This window comes from Polyodon spathula, chromosome 9 (assembly GCF_017654505.1).
Source record: "Polyodon spathula isolate WHYD16114869_AA chromosome 9, ASM1765450v1, whole genome shotgun sequence".
NCBI lineage: Eukaryota > Metazoa > Chordata > Actinopteri > Acipenseriformes > Polyodontidae > Polyodon > Polyodon spathula.
In genome coordinates, this window is record NC_054542.1 from 18,678,885 (window position 1) to 18,698,103 (window position 19,219).

Sequence of the window (19,219 nt, forward strand, 5' to 3'; positions counted from 1 at the left end):
ATATTCTAGTTCACAGTAAACATAAAAGAATAATTGACAGAATAGGTTCTACAAATACTTGCACTAGTACATGTAAAGTTTTTAAATACATGGACAAAAGTAGAAATATAATTAAACATAAGAACACCACATATCCACTAAAAACTAATACCTACTGTAAAAATAGCAATGTTGTTTATGGAATGAAATATACAGCATATATATATATATATATATATATATATATATATATATATATATATATATATATATATATATATATATATATATATATATATATATATATATACACATATATATATATATATATATATATATATATATATATATATATATATATAATATATATGCGGTATATTGACCGACGCCATTAAGACACAAGACAATTTAGTGCACAACCATAGTTCACGGGGTACCACTTCTTTTTCTAATTCACAGAAATGATGAAGCCCACAGCATGTTGCAAACATGTATGGACTAAAGGTGAAGTGAAAGTCACTTCTTTTCATTAGAATTATCCGTCTGGCTTTCTGTCTTACAAATGCTATTTCAACATACATTGTAGCCGAACTCAAATACACATGGAATGATTCCTGTTGGGGTGTGGTTCTTGGTGTGGAAGGATATGGCTTCATCAGCCATTTGAGGAGTGGATAGGCTGGATCCCCCAGAATCTGTAGGTTCACTTCTTGACCATGTATCTGTCTTGTGCACTGAATGAAAGTAAATCTACTGTTACCCATAACATATCATGCATTTTGACTAAATAAACTTTACAATACCTAGAAATGTACTAACGCTTAGCTAATCAGTAATAATCAGGATACTAACTTGTAATGAAGCTCACTCATATTTATATTGTATAGGAGAGCTGAGCTGAGATACTAAAACAAGGTAAAATTCAGATAGTATACTATTAAGGTAAAACAAAGAAGCAAGCAATATTGGATGATACTAATTTCATTAGATGTCTTTAGATTTATCTTGTCAAAATACCAAGAGTAGGCTACCAAACCTAACTATTCCTTATACATTTTTGTATTAGCAATAAATAATTATGTGTAAAAGTATGTATTATCTACAATTTATTTAAAAGGCTGCTGATCGGAATCCCATGAAAATTGAAATATCAATGCTAAACACTCCCTTTGGTAGTTTTGACACTTCAGTTTTGACGTTAATCCAATCAGATTTAAGCTATTTACCTTTGTGATTTTATCAGCCTTTTCAAAGGACGAGCTACGAAGAACCCTTGCATCGTGTGCTGAGCCTGGCATGGAGCAATTCCAGAAACTGTAAAGAAAGGCGTTATACGTAGTCACCATTTACTGCAAGACTAAAGTTGCCATTATCATGTTCATAACATTTTTCGTGTGTACCACGAAATGCCATGCAACGCTGTGCCAAGAATTGAACAATAGCAAGCAGGCGTTCTAAAATTTTTCACCAGTACTGTTGTTTATTCTGTAATTGGGCTTGCTCTTCTTGATCAATGGTCTTGTTGTATTTAACTCTAATTTCAAACTCCTTCCACTTCTGCATGCATTTCATGTGCTCCAAAGATGTTTTGTCGTGCTCTAAACCCTGCTGAAGTCAAATGATGCTCTGAGCTACTAAACAACCTGCAACAAAAACAAAATAAAGCATCTTCTCTGATAGAATACAACAGCCAGGTGCCACACAATCTTTCTCCATTAGGCATTTTTCTGTAACAGTTCTCGGGTGTAAAACGACAATTGTACTGGGAGGAATCAACTGGAAAACTGAAGTTTTCTACTTGATGTGGGCCCTGCCTAACCAGGTCTACTCGTGTCTTGTCATCAATTTTTGCTGGCCACATTCCAGGATCTTTGTTTAATGTGTCTATTAGATTGTGTGGTGCTGACTGGCCTTCAATGCATTCTCCTTCACACACACTCCCTTCAACTTCACTCTTCCACTACACTGTAAATCTTTAGAGAAAATACATTTCTCTCTGCTGTTTCCCAGCTTCCTCTTTCTCTAAGCTTTTTCTTTCTTTTGGAGGCACCTGATGCTTCTGTGACGCTCCATGATTGACTACAAGACAAGTAAAAAAAAAAACATAAATCATGTTTCTTTGTAAGTTGTAGTTTATCTTATCAGTAGAAAACGTAATACAAATGGAAAACCTGCTGATGTTTCTAACAATGTGGTAATATATTATGGATTGATTTTTGGAAAGTGGCAAGAGGGAGACCTAGATCTAAAAATTATTTAAAACTTGGATTTGGTCACTGAAGAATTAGCTTTCAAATAATTTAGATAAATCACATTGTGTATCCACTTTTATAACTTTTAGAATATTGAAATAAAGTGATTAGGTTTCATTGGTAAGGCTTTAAAAATAATTTTAAAAAAAAATAGTTCTTACTTCGCCCATTTTGAAAATCATGCTAATACTGTGCACATATAAGCACCCAGAGACACACACACCTGATTAATGCAAACAATTCATAAAGCACACAAAAAACTCAAAGTGTATTATTCAGCAGGTTGCATGAACACACTTAATAACTTAAATACAAAATTAAATGTTTTAGACACTCTGATAAGCAGTAATATTGGACTACTTAATGTTAATTTAGATAGCTAGAACTAATGCTAGTCACATTCTGTGAAACCAGCCCTATAAGTTTAAATCACAAAACAAATATACTGTATGTGTATGATTTAATATAAAATACTTTTTTTTGTTTTTTTGTTGCATATTTCAAAACCTATGGTGTGCTGCATGTCAATATAGAAAACAAACAAAGAATGTCAATCATATTTTTGAATTAATAGTTGTAATACATTGCACGGTAATGTGGGTTTAATCGTACAGTACCACAAATACGATTCAAGTAGCCCATTGACAAACAGTCTTGATGTTTACTTCCTTGGTTATTTATGATGTCTGTTTAACGTAAGTTACTCCTAGCCATTTACTTTATCACATATAACCAGTTCATAAACAAAGAAGAAATAATAAAGCACAGACTGAATTAGATGCTATGGTTGCTGTTTTTTTTTCAAACTAGTAGAAGTACAAGGCAGTGCAGTCATGTGACAGGTTGTTTTACCAGAACCTTACACCAGCGCTCAATGATTTTGTTGTCTGATAATACAGGGCCCATTGCAATATATAAAAAATAAATCACCACTTGAATCTCTTGCCTCGGGTGGGGGGGTTAGGGCCCTCAACTTTGAGGGCACCGTACACGCGCAATTATCTATTTTGTGTCTGTACTGTATTAAAAAAAAACTTCAATCTAGTGCACAGGGTGAGTAGTGGTTTTATGATCGCGGAGGCGGTGCTGTACTACGTGACGAGTGTCTTTAGTATAAAATTTTCAGGTTCGGGTGTCTTAAAGGGGGAACAACAGTTTTGCAATGGTTAATATTCCTATTTCAGGGAACCAGGGTTCTGATAATGGTTATGAAAATTTTCCCCCTTCACTTTACAACATCATTTCCACGTTTGTTTTATTTGAAGTGTTTAAAGTTAAATTTCAGTTTGTTTGCTTATTCAGCTTCAAAATAATCCTCATGTTATTACTTTATGAAAACATGTCTATGGGCACGGTTTACTGTGAGGAAACAGCAATGGCAAGGAATAAGGAACGTTATGTACTGTATTTCAGGAATAAACAAAACAATGTTTAACTTGAACGGCTATTTGGCATCCCTTGTTCTGTAGTTAATTCACTGGGGTAAAGTTAGTTCTGCACAATTTATTCTTTATTCCTGGGATATTTTTCAATTTTAACGTGTTATATTCTAAGGTCTTGCTGTAAAATAAAGGCACATGCATAGTGGCCACGGCCACGCCCCCTGTCGCTATGCTGTCTCTGCCTTCGTTCAGAGCAATATTAGCTTTTATTACTTTTTGAAAACTAACAAATATTTAAATTATGAGCGAATATCCGAACATGAAAATCCCACCTTCGTCCCAGCACTAATATATATATTTTTTTTTAATTCAAGACATACCTCTGATACTGAAGCAGTTCTTTCAGGGTGGAAGCAGCAGCTTATATCTCCTTCCTCTTCAAGAATTGAGCAGTTTCCTGTAAACACAATAATAATTTAGTGGAACTTTTAAGCTAACGACTACAATATGAAAATTAGATATAATAACTTTTTACAAATGTATAATTTAAAGTTAATTATTATCACAGATGTAATCTAACACTGTATACTAAGATGTACATACTGCATTACCAATATTAATCAAATATTTTATTTGTTCAGTGTAAGACACAAAATATTAGTTAAACGTTAGCTAATTATCATAACCCTGGTTCCCTGAAATAGAAATGTAACCATTACCTCATGGGTATTTATCCTAAAGACCCCGATAACCTGAATAAGATATATCAAAGATGCATGTCGGAGCCTGTGATGCAGTCGTGCCCGCCCAAGAGGGCATAACTGGACTGCAGACACAGATCTCATCTTCATTTTTCCTTTAAACATGCTGCAATCATGGACTCGGCAACCTTGAAGGTTAATGGTTACATTTCTATTTCAGTGAGCCAAGGTTATAATAATAACCTAACGTTCGCTATCAAGTATGAAATGTAACCATTACCTCATGGGTAGAAAAACCAAAGCTGTCACAAGGCAATATTGCAGACCAACTGGAATGCCACAAGGCTCGGTCAAGGCCGCCTTGTGCATTAAACTGAGGAACCCGAGTACAAGTAACTAGGGCTAACAATTAAGGGAGAAACTCACCTCTATGTCTATTTGTAAGGGTTGACCCGGAAGCCGCCCTTAATACTCTAGTTCCAAAGCCAGGGTTTTTGTGGCTCCATGACCTAAGTCTGCAGAACCTAGCAAAGGTATGGGTAGTAGACCACACCACTGCATTGCAAATGTCATTGACAGGTGTACCCTGGAATAAAGCCCACAAAGCACCTCGAAGGAAGGGGCAGTGAGCTTTCTGAAGGGGGCAAGTTGGCCAGGTGGAAAGAAGTCTCCAAATTCAAAGACTGGTTGACATGGAATGCCGAGATAGCGTACGGCAAAAGGCAGGATCGGTACGGAGAGTAAACCTTATCCTGGCCTCTGTAAAAATTAAGCAGGTTCTCACTAAGGAGAAACCCTGCATCTTTCTCACCCGCCTTGCGAAGTTGACAGCAAGCAAACAGTCACTTCAGTGATAACATTTGAGCTCAGCTGAATGCATGGGCTCAAAAGGAGGCTTCAAGAGTGCATTGAGCACCATGTTTAATCTCCAGTGAGAAATAGTGTCCTTCATAGGTGGCTGAAGCCACCGAACCACTTTCAAAATGTTCTTCCTCACCGGAATAGCTACCAGATAGATCTTTACTGTAGAAGAAAATTCCTCTCAGCAACAGGTCCTGCAAAACTGCTGTATTACTGCCACGGGTCAAGTTGTGGGGTCGAACCCACGAGGCAGACACCACGTCTGTAAGACGCTCCATTTGTACCCGTAATGGGGATGTGTGGATGCTGCTGTGGCATTTTGCAAGATGTCAAAAACGCTATTGGATAGACCCAGACGGCTCAATGCGGCCATTCAGGGGCAAGACCCAGAGCTACAGGCTTGATGGGTCAGAATGCCATAAAGTCCCCCGTGACTGACTAAGCAGGTCACAGCACAGCTCTTGGGCAGTCTCCATGACTGGCTGCTCAGCAGCTGAATCAGGGTTTAAACCAGAGTCTCCTGGGAAAATAAGGGGCTACCAGAAGCACCTTGGCTCGGTGCGCGATGCTCTCCGCACACAGCGAGAGCAAGGCAAGCAGTGGGAAAGCATAACACACTGGTGTGCCAAGGCATCTACCACCAGCAGGTCCCTGTCTCCTATTATGGAAAGCCAGAGGGACAATGGGTTGATTCCTCTCCAGAATCTCTCCCAAATGAGGCTTTCCCTCTACTCTGAGGCGCTGGGACCCTCCTTGAGAGGAGGTCAGCTGGCCACTTTTTTTTTTTTTTTTTTACCCTGGGCAGTAAGAGTAGATTCTCGTGTGTCCAGAGAAAGCTTATGTGCCATGCAATGGAGACTGGGAGACTGTTGCATTGTCTGCCCAGACAGGCACCCTCTCTCAAACCTTCTGCAGCAAGTGCTGCAAGGCTAGTTAAACTGCCTGCAGTTCCAAATCATTATGTGGAGTGCCATTCTACACAGCGCCCCAGCCCAGGCTGGACGTGTTTGTGATGACGGCCTCCCTTTTGGTGACACTGCCCAAGGTAGTCGCGGTTCAATGCAGGCTGATAAAACCATGCTGTGAACCAGTGCAGAGGGCACATGCACAGGTGTCCCAAAGGTAAGGTATGAGAAGCTGCTGCACTCAAGCCCAGAAGTTCTGGAACGTCATTACCATGAGCACTCTGCTGAGCTAAATAGTTCTAAACAGGCGGCTATTCTGATACCTTTGAGTCTCAATAGAGCCAGTATAGCTTCCATGCATTTCAAAAAGGCATAGGAAGCTAGAGAGAGGCTAAACAGCAAGACCCTGAGCTTGTACGCTGTTCCCTGAAAGGCGAACTGTAGGTGCTTAAGTGCACTGGTTTTTATAGGGATATGGAAATAGGCATCTTTGAGGTCCTCTGTGCTGAACCAGTCGCCTGGCCTGAATCACTGCAACATCTGTTGCATAGTCAACATTTTTAACCTCCTTTTGCTCAGAAACAGGTTGACCTGCCTAAAGTCAGTGATTGGTCTGAGGCCACCATCCCGCTTGAGCATGGAGTAGAACCCGTCCTCCATCTGGAGGGGGTGTACCATATGAATAGCCTGTTTTTGCAGCAGAGCTGCTACCTCCCAAAACACCACAACGGCATCCTGAATGTCTGTGACTGATGCTGCAGTCATATCCCGAAAGGGAGGGGGAGCATGCTTGAAATGCAGTGAGTAGCCGGTCTGAATGGTAGTAAACACCCAGATGTCTGTGCTGCACTGACACCAATACTCCAGATGGCTCCCTGAGAAGGGGCCATGAGCCTGTGGAGGCAAACCCCTAGGATCGCTGCTTACCTTGTGGTTTGGCCTGAGGCTCTTGCCTCTGCGCCAGGCGGCGGTCTGGCCACAGGCGCAACTAGCTATGCCAGTCCCTGAGGCTGCTGGCACAGGCATAAAAACCCAGGAATTTTGCAAATAGCAAGCAATGTACCGTAAGAATGTACAGTTGCAGCCTCAGCTTGCTAAAAACAGCAACAGGACCTGCTTGGTACCAGATTGGGGAAGGTAAAACCCCTGACGGTAGCTGGTTGGAACTGGGACTATACCGGACAGTACAAGCTCGGTTTGGTACCGGTCCGGTACCTGTAGCACCGGGTCAGTACAGTAGTGTACAGTACTGTTGCTGCCCTCAAGGGGGCGGCTGCTCAAGCAGCAACGGCACTGTACAGTAATGCAACAAGGCAGATGCTTTGTAGACCAGGACACCTGCACGACCGCATGGCCCTCTCGATCAATGGCATAAGTTCTACTGTTACAGGGTGAGCTTAACTGCAGGAGATGTGCTACCTGGCTCCACATCCCCAGGATGGGAACATCAGCTCCTTGGTGTGCAAAGCACTCTGTAAAGCTGCAGGAGAGATGAGCACAAAACACGCAGAAAAGGGTATGATAAAGAAACTAACTTGGCTGTCAACAAGGCCTGCTTGGTACCCGACAAGCAGGCTGGCTTTGCATGTGTCACAGGAACAAAACCCAGACATTATGCAAATAGCAAGCAATGTATAGTAAGAATGTACAGTTGCTGTTCGGTACATGTACCGGGTCACCAAACATGGTAGTTCAGCGACCCACAGTTACCACAGAAGCAATATACAGGGTACCCACCTATATAGCTTCAGGCAAACAAACACAGCCCTAAGGCTGGGGGAAACCTGCTGTCAGAAAGAACCCTGACAGCCTTCTCAATGGTACTGCAAGGAGGGACCAAAGCTGCAACGAAACACTGCGGAAAGGACTGCAAGCAATCAGACCAGACGCAGAGCTTAGCCCAGCAACTGCATAGTGAATTGGAAGGGTAACCTCGTTCGTTGTAGAGTACTTGTACAGACAGGAACGGAGTAGGTCTGGACCTACAGCTACCATGTAAGCAATCTATAGGGATGTCCACCTATAGCGCTTCTGGCAAGCTGACTGTCAGAGCTCTGACAGCCCTCCCAATGCTATTGCAAGCAGGGACCAAGGTAGCAACAAAACACTGCAGGCCTGCGAGCAGTCACACCTGAAGCAGTGCTGAGCCCAGCAACTGCGCAGTGAATCGGAACAGGTAACTTTGTTCATTGTTCAGTGTACCGGCAGGATCGGGAGCAGGTCTACAGTTAACCTACAGTTACCATAGGAGCGATCTATAGGGATTCATAACAAACCAAAGCTTTTTTTTTTTTTTTTTTTTTTTTTTACTTCAAATCAAAGCTAGCAGCCTGATAGAGAGGACAAGCAGCAGACTTATGGTTGTTCAATTCCAGGGAAGGAGTGATGGGACTTAACGAAACAACCGGCTGAGTGCACAGTATGTATAAGTAGCAATTACTAAAAGAATGTAACAATTAAATCGCCTTAATTAGTCTAATTACTCAAGCAAATAAACAGATATAAGTAACTTGATACTTATTTGTTCGTAGTCTCTCCCTTTAGGAAAAATGAAGATGAGATCTGTGTATACAGTCCAGTTATGCCCTCGTGGGCGGGCACGACTGCGTCACAGGCTCTGACGTGCAGCTTTAATATATCTTATTCAGGTTTCAGGGTCTTTAGGATAAATACCCATGAGGTAATGGTTACATTTCGTACTTGATAGGGAACTATCAATTATCCTAGGTCCATAATCACAAAGCATTTATAAGCGCAAAGCAAGATGTGGGTGTTAGTGTCAAACTCCTACATGCACCCTCTTAATTCTGTGCCAACAGCAGTTTATTTTTATTTTCTGAACCCCACTGTCAAAATAAGTATGGCTAGAGTAGACTTGTTAACCAGACCCCGGTAGTCCAAATTGACCTATCATAACTAAATACATGCCGACAGCAGCAGTAGAAATTTTAATTAAATTTAAAAAAAAAACATACATATACAGTGCCTATTGAAAGTCCACACCCCCTTGCAAAATGTTCACCTTTTGTTGTCTTATAGCCTGGAATTAAAATGCATTATTTTATTTTTTCTTTCATTTATCTACACATCTTACCCCACAACTTCCAAGTGAAAAAAATAGTCTAGAAATTTGAAGCAAATTTAATTAAAAATAAAAACAGAAATAGCTTGGTTGGATAAGTGTCCATCCCCCTTGTAATAGCAATCCTAAATTAGCTCAGGTGTAACCAATCATCTTCAAATTCACACACCAAGTGGCTTCCACCTGTGTTAAATTTTAGTGATTCACATGATTTCAGGATAAATTTAGCAGTTCCTGTAGGTTCCCTCTGCTGGGTAGTGTATTTCAAAGCAAAGACTCAAACAAAACCATGAGCACCAAGGCACTTTCAAAAGAACTCCGGGACAAAGTTGTTGAAAGGCACAGATCAGGGGATGGGTATTAAAAAAATATCAAAGGCCTTGGAGCACGGTCAAGACGATTATTAAGAAGTGGAAGGTGTATGGTACCACCAAGACCCTGCCTAGATCAAGCCATCCCTCCAAACTGGATGACCGAGCAAGAAGGAGACTGATCAGAGTGGCTACCAAGAGGTCAATAGCAACTATGCCAGAGCTACAGGCTTTTATGGCCAAGACTGGTCAAAGTGTGCATGTGACAACAATATCCCAAGCACTCCACAAATCTGGCCTGTATGGTAGGGTGGCAAGAAGGAAGCCATTACTCAAGAAAGCCCACCTTGAATCCCGTTTGAAGTATGCAAAAAAACACTCAGGAGATTCTGTAGCCATGTGGCAAAAAGTTTTGTGGCCTGACAAAACTACAATGGAACTTTTTGGCCTAAATGCAAAACGTTGTTTGGCGCAAACCCAATAGCAGCACATCACCCACAGAACACCATCCCTACTGTGAAGCAAGGTGGTGGCAGAATCATGTTATGGGGATGTTTCTCATCGGCAGGGACTGGGGAACTTGTCAGGATAGAAGGGAAAATGAATGGAGTAAAGTACAGAGGTCCTTGAGGAAAACCTGCTGCCCTCTGCAAGAAAGCTGAAACTGGGACAGAAGTTCACCTTTCAGCATGACAACGACCAAAAGCACACAGCCAAAGCTACACTGGAGTGGCTAAGGAACAAAAAGGTAAATGTCCTTGAGTGGCCCAGTCAGAGTCCTGACCTAAATCCAATCGAAAATTTGTGGCATGACTTGAAGATTGATGTCCATCAACGCTCCCCAAGGAACTAGACAGAGCTTGAACAGTTTTGTAAAGAAGAATGGTCAAATATTGCAAAATCTAGGTGTGCAAAGTTGATAGAGACCAAGTATTAATTCAGTGGGGTGGACACTTATCCAATTATGATGTTTCAGTTTTGTATTTTTAATATATATTTTTCTCAATAAAAACTTTTTTCCCTTTAACAGTATGAAGTATGGTGTGTAGATAAGTAAAAAAAATCCTCATTTAAATGCAAGAAACTAAGGCACTGACACAACAAAATTACAAACAGATTTGGCTCAGTACTCCAAACAAATCAGTAATCTAAACAAGGTCCATTCTCAACTGGTTATGTGCAGTGGGAGACTTCAGGTGTCCATACATTCAGTATGCATTTTTCATGATGCTGTGGCAATCATAAAATTCACAATCAGAAGACCATGCAGTTAACCATTAAATGAACAACTGTTCCAGATTTAAACATGCATTGGTTAATTTGATTATTTTGCATTATGTATTCAATATTTATTCTTCATATCCCCCCACCCCCCTCAATGTCGCATAGGCATTTTTCTGTGAACAAAAACAAAGCAGCTCCAGGAACATAATGTAAGTGACATTACATGAAAGTAAACATGAATAGAGTTGCTCTGTGAAAAAAGATCTTTATCATTGAGATGGCCAGAGGTTATGACAGCAGTCTTTTCATTTTCATTTAAAGTAGGAGGATAGAAATCCCAAGTTGAAGGCAGGGCAGTATGGGGGTCCTCCCCAGTGTGGGGCAATAGGCTTTATTTCACACAAAAAACACTGACCAAAATAACCTTTTCTCCAGCTCCCAGCCCCTTTTACAGAGGAGCCGGAGGGAGACAGTGCCCGTTTCAGCCAATCCAGAGTGGACACTTCAGCAGCCGGGAAAGTCCCTGCCCGGCAGCTGTGGGGGAACTCCCCAGCCCAGGGATCCAGGAAAGTCCCTGCCCGGCAGCTGTGGCACCCGCTGTTACAATACCATAATACCAAGTGAGACAGAAGAGAAAAATGTGAAGCAATTTCTAAATTAAAAGACGATAAGCAGCAGTATTAATTGGTAGTATTACTTTGAATACTGAAAAGGTAAGCCATGAGCTGTGTTTTGTTTTCTATTTGTTCATGTTTTCTATTTTTTACTTTGCATTTTATAAAAAAAAAAAAAAGACACCTTTTAAAATTATTTCTAAAAATATTCATGGAACCAACCAGTCCTTACATTTATTTTCTAAGATTCTTAGTATACATACTTTCCCATGTTGTTGTTTCTCATTAACTACAGAGTCCGAGAATTAATAAATAAATAATACATTTTAAGAAATGTGCTTGCGACAGCTGCGATTTCAAACACTTAATTTTACGGTTTTCAGAAGTTTGTTTCTGTTGCATTTTCTGTAAACATTAAATCGATTTCTACAATAAGTTCTATTATTGTTTTTCTTTTATTTTTAATATATATTTTTAATTAACTTAAAAAGCAGTGAAACTGTACATTACACTACCTGTAATGGGACTAAGACCTTGTGATCATATGTAAAAAATATTAAGATAATTCAAAGTGTTATGACTCTATGCCCTAGAAGCTTTGCTACTCAATACCTTCATATAGCAGCCAAATGATGACCGAGGTCAGTATCACCAACATATAAGCATGTGTGCATGTTATCCTGAAAATATGTCAGTACAACAGTGCCAGCTTCATAAACATACTGCCTTTATCTTGTCTAATCTGAAAATCAAGAAATCACATTATATAGGTGACAGATAACTGCTGAAGGGAAGGGTGCTATTACATTTTGCCCATACATGACAATGAAAATACTAAGTTGTTACCATATAACATAAGAACATATGCTTTGTAGTTCCATCTCTACTTAGCGAAACATGGCTCATTAAAACACACAGGTACTTGGGGTGATTACTGCAGACACATAGGATGGGTGACAACAGTCACTGCTTTAAGTCCCTGTCTATATTAACCTCCTTAGTCTTGTAGTGAGTAAGTCCTGCTCCTACAGGCTGTTGATCAACACTGCGCAGAGCTTTTACCAGGAAACAGAACGGTGGTCACAGAAAAGGGTGCTTCAAGATCCAGAGGCCCCTCACTGGGAATCCCAAAACACGGGTCACCCAGTTCTGAACTTACTTGCTGTTTCAGCTTCTCTTTCCATCTACCCAGACCCATCCATAAGCAACAGAACAATGTTACTACTATCAGTTTAAGAGAGGTCTTTCTACTTAAACACATATTGTTAAAATGAGTAAGTATTACCCATATAGTCAAGTTCCATAGTCAGTAACTGGTATACAGAACTGCAGCCATTGCAGCAATTAATTAATTTATTAACCATCATTACATAGCAAATGCAAATATCCCTCTATATAACATTACACTATGTAACACAATTTTTGTTCCTGGGTAGTAAGTGTTATTTCCTAATTGCTTATGCCTCAAAAGTATAGAGAATGGCTATTATTCCCCACAAACTTTGCTTTTGTGATCAGGACAGTGATATTTTGAAATTTACCTATTTCCAATGAGAAAACAGTCTTTTCATTCACATAAAGTCAGAAAAAAACAACATATGAATCCAAATTAACATGTATTTATACTAAAGTAATACAAAAATGACTACAAAAGATTTAGAAGTGAGTAGTTTTTCGAGATTTACGATTATACTGTAAATCACTTTCACGAATCAGCCCCTAAATGTAGTCTCCCATCATGTTCTCGTTATACTGCCCTTGTAGCGGCGTTCAAAGTCCAGTATATCCTGGTGGAAGCGCTCGCCTTGCTCCTCCGAGTACGCTCCCATGTTCTCCTTGAATTTATCAAGATGAGCATCAAGGATATGGACTTTGAGGGACATCCTACAGCCCATTGTGCCGTAGTTCTTCACCAGAGTCTCAACCAGCTCCACATAGTTTTCGGCCTTGTGATTGCCCAGGAAGCCCAGAACCACTGTGACAAAGCTGTTCCAAACCGCTTTCTCCTTACTAGTGAGCTTCTTGGGGAATTCATTGCACTCCAGGATCTTCTTCATCTGTGGTCCGACGAAGACACCGGCTTTGACCTTTGCCTCAGACAGCTTAAGGAAGAAGTCTTGAAGGTACTTGAAGGCTGCCGACTCCTTATCTAGAGCTCTGACAAATTGTTTCATAAGGCCCAATTTGATGTGCGGTGGTGGAATCAGCACCTTCCGGGGGTCCACCAGTGGCTCCCACTTGACGTTGTTCCATCCCACAGAAAACTCGGTCCGCTGTGGCCAGTCCTGCCTGTGGTAGTGCGCCTTGGTGTCCCTGCTGTCCCAAAGGCAAAGATAGCAGGGAAACTTGGTAAAACCACCTTGGAGACCCATCAGGAATGCCACCATTGCAGCCTCTTGATGCCATCTCAGAAAAATACAGATATGTATCCACTTAGGCAGCTGGAACTAAACTGAACTGGTGGGCTTAAAGTCCCTGTATTTATACTACTATTTATATTACTGGAAAGTTCTAGAAAGTTACTCCAAGTTTACTCAGCACTGAATCTATCTGGAATGTTCTGCAAAATAGGTAAATTTCAAAATATCACTGTCCTAGTCACAAAAGCAAAGTTTGTGGGGAATAATAGCCATTTTCTATACTTTTGAGGCATAAGCAATTAGGAAATAACACTTACTACCCATAGAAGTGAGTAGTTTTTCGAGATTTACGATTATACTGTAAATACAGTATAATCATAAATCTCAAAACTACTCACTTCTAAATCTTTTGAGTCATTTTTGTATTACTTTAGTATAAATACATGTTAATTTGGATTCATATGTTGTTTTTTTCTGACTTTATGTGAACGAAAACACACAAAAGCTCCCGTTTTCTCATTGGAAATAGTGATATTTCAAAATATCACTGTCCTGGTCACCAAAACAAAGTTTGTGGGGAATAATAGCCATTTTCTATACTTTTGAGGCATAAACAATTAGGAAATAACACTTACTACCCAGGAACAAAAATTGTGTTACATAGTGTAATTAATTAAATATGTCAAACTGTTAAAACTATGCATATCTTTCTAGTGTGTACATAAGGAGTGTTTTTTTTTTTTTTTAGAAGCAAATGATAAAGGCTTTTTTATAGAGAACAGTGAGAGTTAAGGCTGGTTCATATTTCAAACCGACAATTTGTGGTCCAGTCGAAGGTCTCCGACCCTGTGCAACAGGTCAGAATTATGTCATCCACACTCTTGCGACGTGTCTTTTTTGGAAAGTCGTCCAGCCTTTTGTCATGTATCAGTGACCTGAAATCGCATGGGGCTGGATGATGTTGAAAAATGTCAACATTTGCTGCATGGTCATACGCATATGGTCATGGTCATGGTCATAATATCTTTTTTTTTTTTTTTTTTATACAGGCATTTATTAATGCCCCCCAGCCCCCCATATCATAAAGTGAATTTACATGTTTTGATAAAATCTTATTTTTGGAACACTTTTGGAAACTATATACACTTCACATAAAGAGACATTTAAATACAACTCCTGCAGTTTACAGGTACACTAATGTTCTGTTTATTAGAAACCAAGACAGTGACTTTCTAATCTGTCTGATTCTAAACAAACTACTAACATGCTATATGGTACATGTGTAAACAATATTATTATTTGTGGATGCTTTCATTTAGAACATGTTAAATTTATTTTAACAAGATGCGTTGTGCATTTGTTTTTTTAAATCCCTTTGATTAAGTTAAAGTGTAAGAAAATTAGTTTTAAAAAAAATGTTTGCTGTATTCATATTTTAGTGATACAGTTCAGTTCCGTTGCCCAGGTGAGGTCAACAACATAAAATAAATGTGCAGGTATTTGATAGCACCTGCAGTGTACATTAGACTAGCACAGAAGCTGTGTACAGTACTACAGAGTCATTAGTGTAGCACAACCTTACCCTGGAAACATATATATGTTGGTGGTGCACACAAACGCAAATGGTTCTGTGCAGGGCCCAAGGGGAAAATTCCCCTCCCCAACCTCTCGGTGGGTCTGTGCGTTTCTAAGAAACCCATTCGTTATTTCTCTGCCTTAAAACATCTACACAGCTGCACGGTAAGTGATAAATAATGAACATGTACTGTAGTTGCATAAATACACACAGAAAATGAAACAGGATATTTATTTATTTGCTCTGCTTACTGCTGGTATGCACACATTTTACACTGTATTTCTGTAGTAATCTGTGACAAACAAGTTTCTAGTCAGATACAGACGATACAGGACAGGTTTATAAAACTGCATTTCGCATTGACTTCAGTTTTATTGCGGAGAGTAAGGGAGAGCGGGGTTGGTTGTCACAGTGCTCATAGCTATGAAACTAGATGGGGCAGGCAGGTGATACTAACACTGAAATGTGTGTTCTATTGTCTGTAATTTGAGCTCAATTCCATCTAACATAAAAGGTTAGCACATATTTAATTTTTTTTCATACCCAAAGTAAAAAATGCATATCTTGTTATTTATGTTAACTCTTAGTAGTATTGGAGTTTGTTTGAAATGGTGGCCATGTTAAATACAACCAGATACTGGCTATCTTTTGGTGTAAAAACAAAACCAGTAGGTTCTCCTAGTAGTACTGAGAGAATTAAATTAACATGTAAAGTCTGGCTGGGGCAGGTTGTCACATAGTTTTGGGGGTTGGTTGTCACTTGTAAATCCTATAGGAAGAAGTCTTATATTTTTTTCCTTTCTACTTTTTTACACCAAAATGTGGGATGTGTCACCATATAATGCTTATTTAAAATTATTTACTGTTTGTCCTCTGGTTCTGTGGAGGCTGTGGTATTATTTTGTAGCATGGGTCAACATTTCAAATTATATATATATATATATATATATATATATATATACATATCTATCTGTCCAGACATGTTCACAAGTACAAGTGTATTTTCATTTTTTTATGTCATTGTACACAACATGTGTTATCAAATTTTGTTATTTAAAAAAAAAAAAAAAAAAAAACTATCCAACACTAAATCTCCTGCAAGGTATCAAGTAATAGTCCCTGTATTAAATCAAGCACAATATGCCAGTGACATAACCCCAGTCACAGATGTTATACTTAGGCTTGCTACTATTCGATTTTTTTTTTTTTTTTTGGCCAAACCGACGACTAATACCGACGTTTATTTTTTAAAGAATTTGTCGGGGGTTTTTTTTCGATCTTTATTTTTCAATTCAAGGAGAGAATGGGTGAAATCGACCGTTATGCTTTTAAAAAAACAATAAAAAAACGGACTGTATATGCCATTGCGAAACTCCTTTATTATGCAACAAAACCATGGTGACCAATATTCAAATTAAAATGACGTTTGGTCAATGCAGAGCTATGCCTTGTAAAGATAAAGATCCTACACAATTAAAAAAAAAAGTTTATTAGAGACTTTTATAGCATACATTTACTAGTAAAACAAAACAAAACAGATAGTTGAACAGAACTACCTTGCACTTATTCGCAGTCTCAGCCTCCCGCAGCTGGACAGATACCATGTTTCCACGACACCTCCCTCAACTAGTAGCATTAAGCAAAATCGCTTCAAAACACAGCGCACGCATTAAATCATACGGGAAACCACCAAAAGATTCTTGTATTTTGCAGCATTTTCGCCAAGCAAGCTTCCATTGTACTTCTGGCCGCTATCCTTCATATTTTTTATGACCTTGTGATTGCATGTGTTCACATTCTGTTTATCTTCGCGGTGACTTCTGCTTTGCAGTTACATACCAGTTTACATACCTTCCTCATGTCCTGTCCCAGGTTTCTTTACAGCTTTCACTTCAAAGTCAGGGTATTCTGCACAATACTAATTAGGGTTTTCCTCTTGCACCACATGTTTTAATCTAAGTAACGGTCACCATATAAATAGAAAAGGTTTATCAACATTTTACCCGCTAATTTCAAAGTCGGCGCATTGAATGACAGACATAATAGCTGGCAAATGAAAGTGCACAGTCGGTGCCGGTCTGATGATTGACAAGCATCTAAACTAAGGAGAGCATTCTAGTGCTGCTTCAGGCAACGACATATGTCAGAACAGGGTGAAATGACTGACTGTGAACCACAGTACAAACAGACCACTGAGTCGACTGACAGCGACCCCTAGCCATTCAAAGCAAAACAGAGACAGCACAGACAGTAAGTACAAAAACTACACAAACTAGAGATGATTTCTAAATGACTATCTTTTGGAAGAAAAATATAAAAAATGTTCAGGTTTTATTTATTAACAAATTCAGTGTCTATTGCACAATAAAAAGATTTCATGATATTTCAATGAAATACCGATTGAGCTAAAAAATTTAATAATCTGAACCTCAATCAGAAATGTCTCAGAAAGGAGAGATTTCATATTTTGGCCTGATGAAAACACAATAGTAAAGGGCACAGTGCTTGAAGGGAGTTTGAGCTGGGTGCTGGTGTTCCATTAGCACTGCCCAATAACAAAAAAATGGCAGGCTAAAGTGGCTAGCAAATCAGGAGCAAGAAAACAATAGTCTTAGCGACTGCCTTCGCTGTAATATTGATGAAGAAATATTTTTATTGCCATAGCACCATGTTTTGTTATGTCATAACAAAGTATTTTTCTAGTACACACTTCCAGCATTTGCACTATGGGATTTTTATGGGAATTGTGGTTTAGAATGTGGTTTCATTAACTTTAGTGCTGCTCTGAAAAACAGATTTAAAAAAAATTCAATACATAGGCTTACACCTCATAGGTATGTATTTCTAGAAGTAAATTAGTCCAGTGTTTCAAATTTGAATATGCACCTACTATTCTGCTTTTGGTCTTCATAATATCTACCTATACATCTCACACTTGACACAAAGGTGCACTTAAATATGAAATGATCTGGAATAAATTACTTCACAAATGTATGACAGGACGGGCTTTATATTATTTAAGAAAAGAGTTTTGTTTGTTAGAAACCAATAAGAGATCAGGGCAAACGTTTATGAAGCCGGTTGCTATGTCACACTGCAGAGAGGTGTCAACATTAGCCTATACAGATTGAGTCTCATCAGTCATTTATACTAATTTTACTTGTTTGGAAGAATACTTAGAACATTAAAACAATGTAAAAAGGGTACCTGTGCAAATAAAATAATAATAAAGAAAAGTTCATAGACCAGTTGATCAAATGTACAGAAGGTGGGGAGAAGATATCTTTAAACCATTGCTATCAATTCAGTTTTTTGCTAACCAATGCAATTCATTTGAAAAGCTGACATTTTTAGAAATCAACCACGTGGATATTGTTTGTATACGATAGTTTCACAAAACAGTAACATCCCACCATGGTTTTAAAGACAAAATTACACTAAAGACCCACATGTATTCTTAGAGTGTATTTTAATTATTAAAAATTATGGCAGTAAATAAATCTGCCACCATTCAGTTCAAATGAGACTCCCATATGCTTAACTATATAAAAGTACAATGTCACAGTGACCCAGACATGGGAATAGGTTTTGTTAATGTGTTTGACTGTTGCATTTAAGTTAACTAAAAGCAGGCAGTAGCAAATGTTGTCATCATTTATAAGGTATAATCTGGGATTATTTGTCATTGCACTTCACTGAGAATGATGCAATAAAACATGATGTGAAAGCAGAACTAGAGATACTGTGGAAATCCTATACAATGCAATACTTCTGATATGTTGAAACTATGTAAGTACAAAGAAATATATTACAGTCCAAAAGTTTTTATCAACCACTATTACATACTTCTATAGAAACTTAAGCACACATTTTTCCAGTTACCTTTTATATAACGTGGTTGTTTCCATTTCTTAGTTCAGGAAGTGTCTTTATGTTCATGTTTAAAGTGACATTATTGTAATGTATTTCTAA

The 19,219-nt window shown here is 38.8% G+C and overlaps 1 protein-coding gene across 1 annotated transcript in view; it reads right to left on the bottom strand.

The window, feature by feature from the left end:
* Positions 1-401: 401 nt before the first annotated feature.
* The window catches only part of LOC121320464 (paraspeckle component 1-like), a 106,663-nt gene continuing 87,845 nt past the window's right edge, over positions 402-19,219 (bottom strand). Inside the window, exons 7-9 of the transcript XR_005950855.1 lie at positions 3,994-4,070; positions 1,206-1,293; positions 402-713 (exon numbers count right to left, since the gene is read on the bottom strand). The gene's annotated coding sequence lies outside the window, so the exon portion shown is untranslated. The remainder of the gene's footprint in view (positions 714-1,205; positions 1,294-3,993; positions 4,071-19,219) is intronic.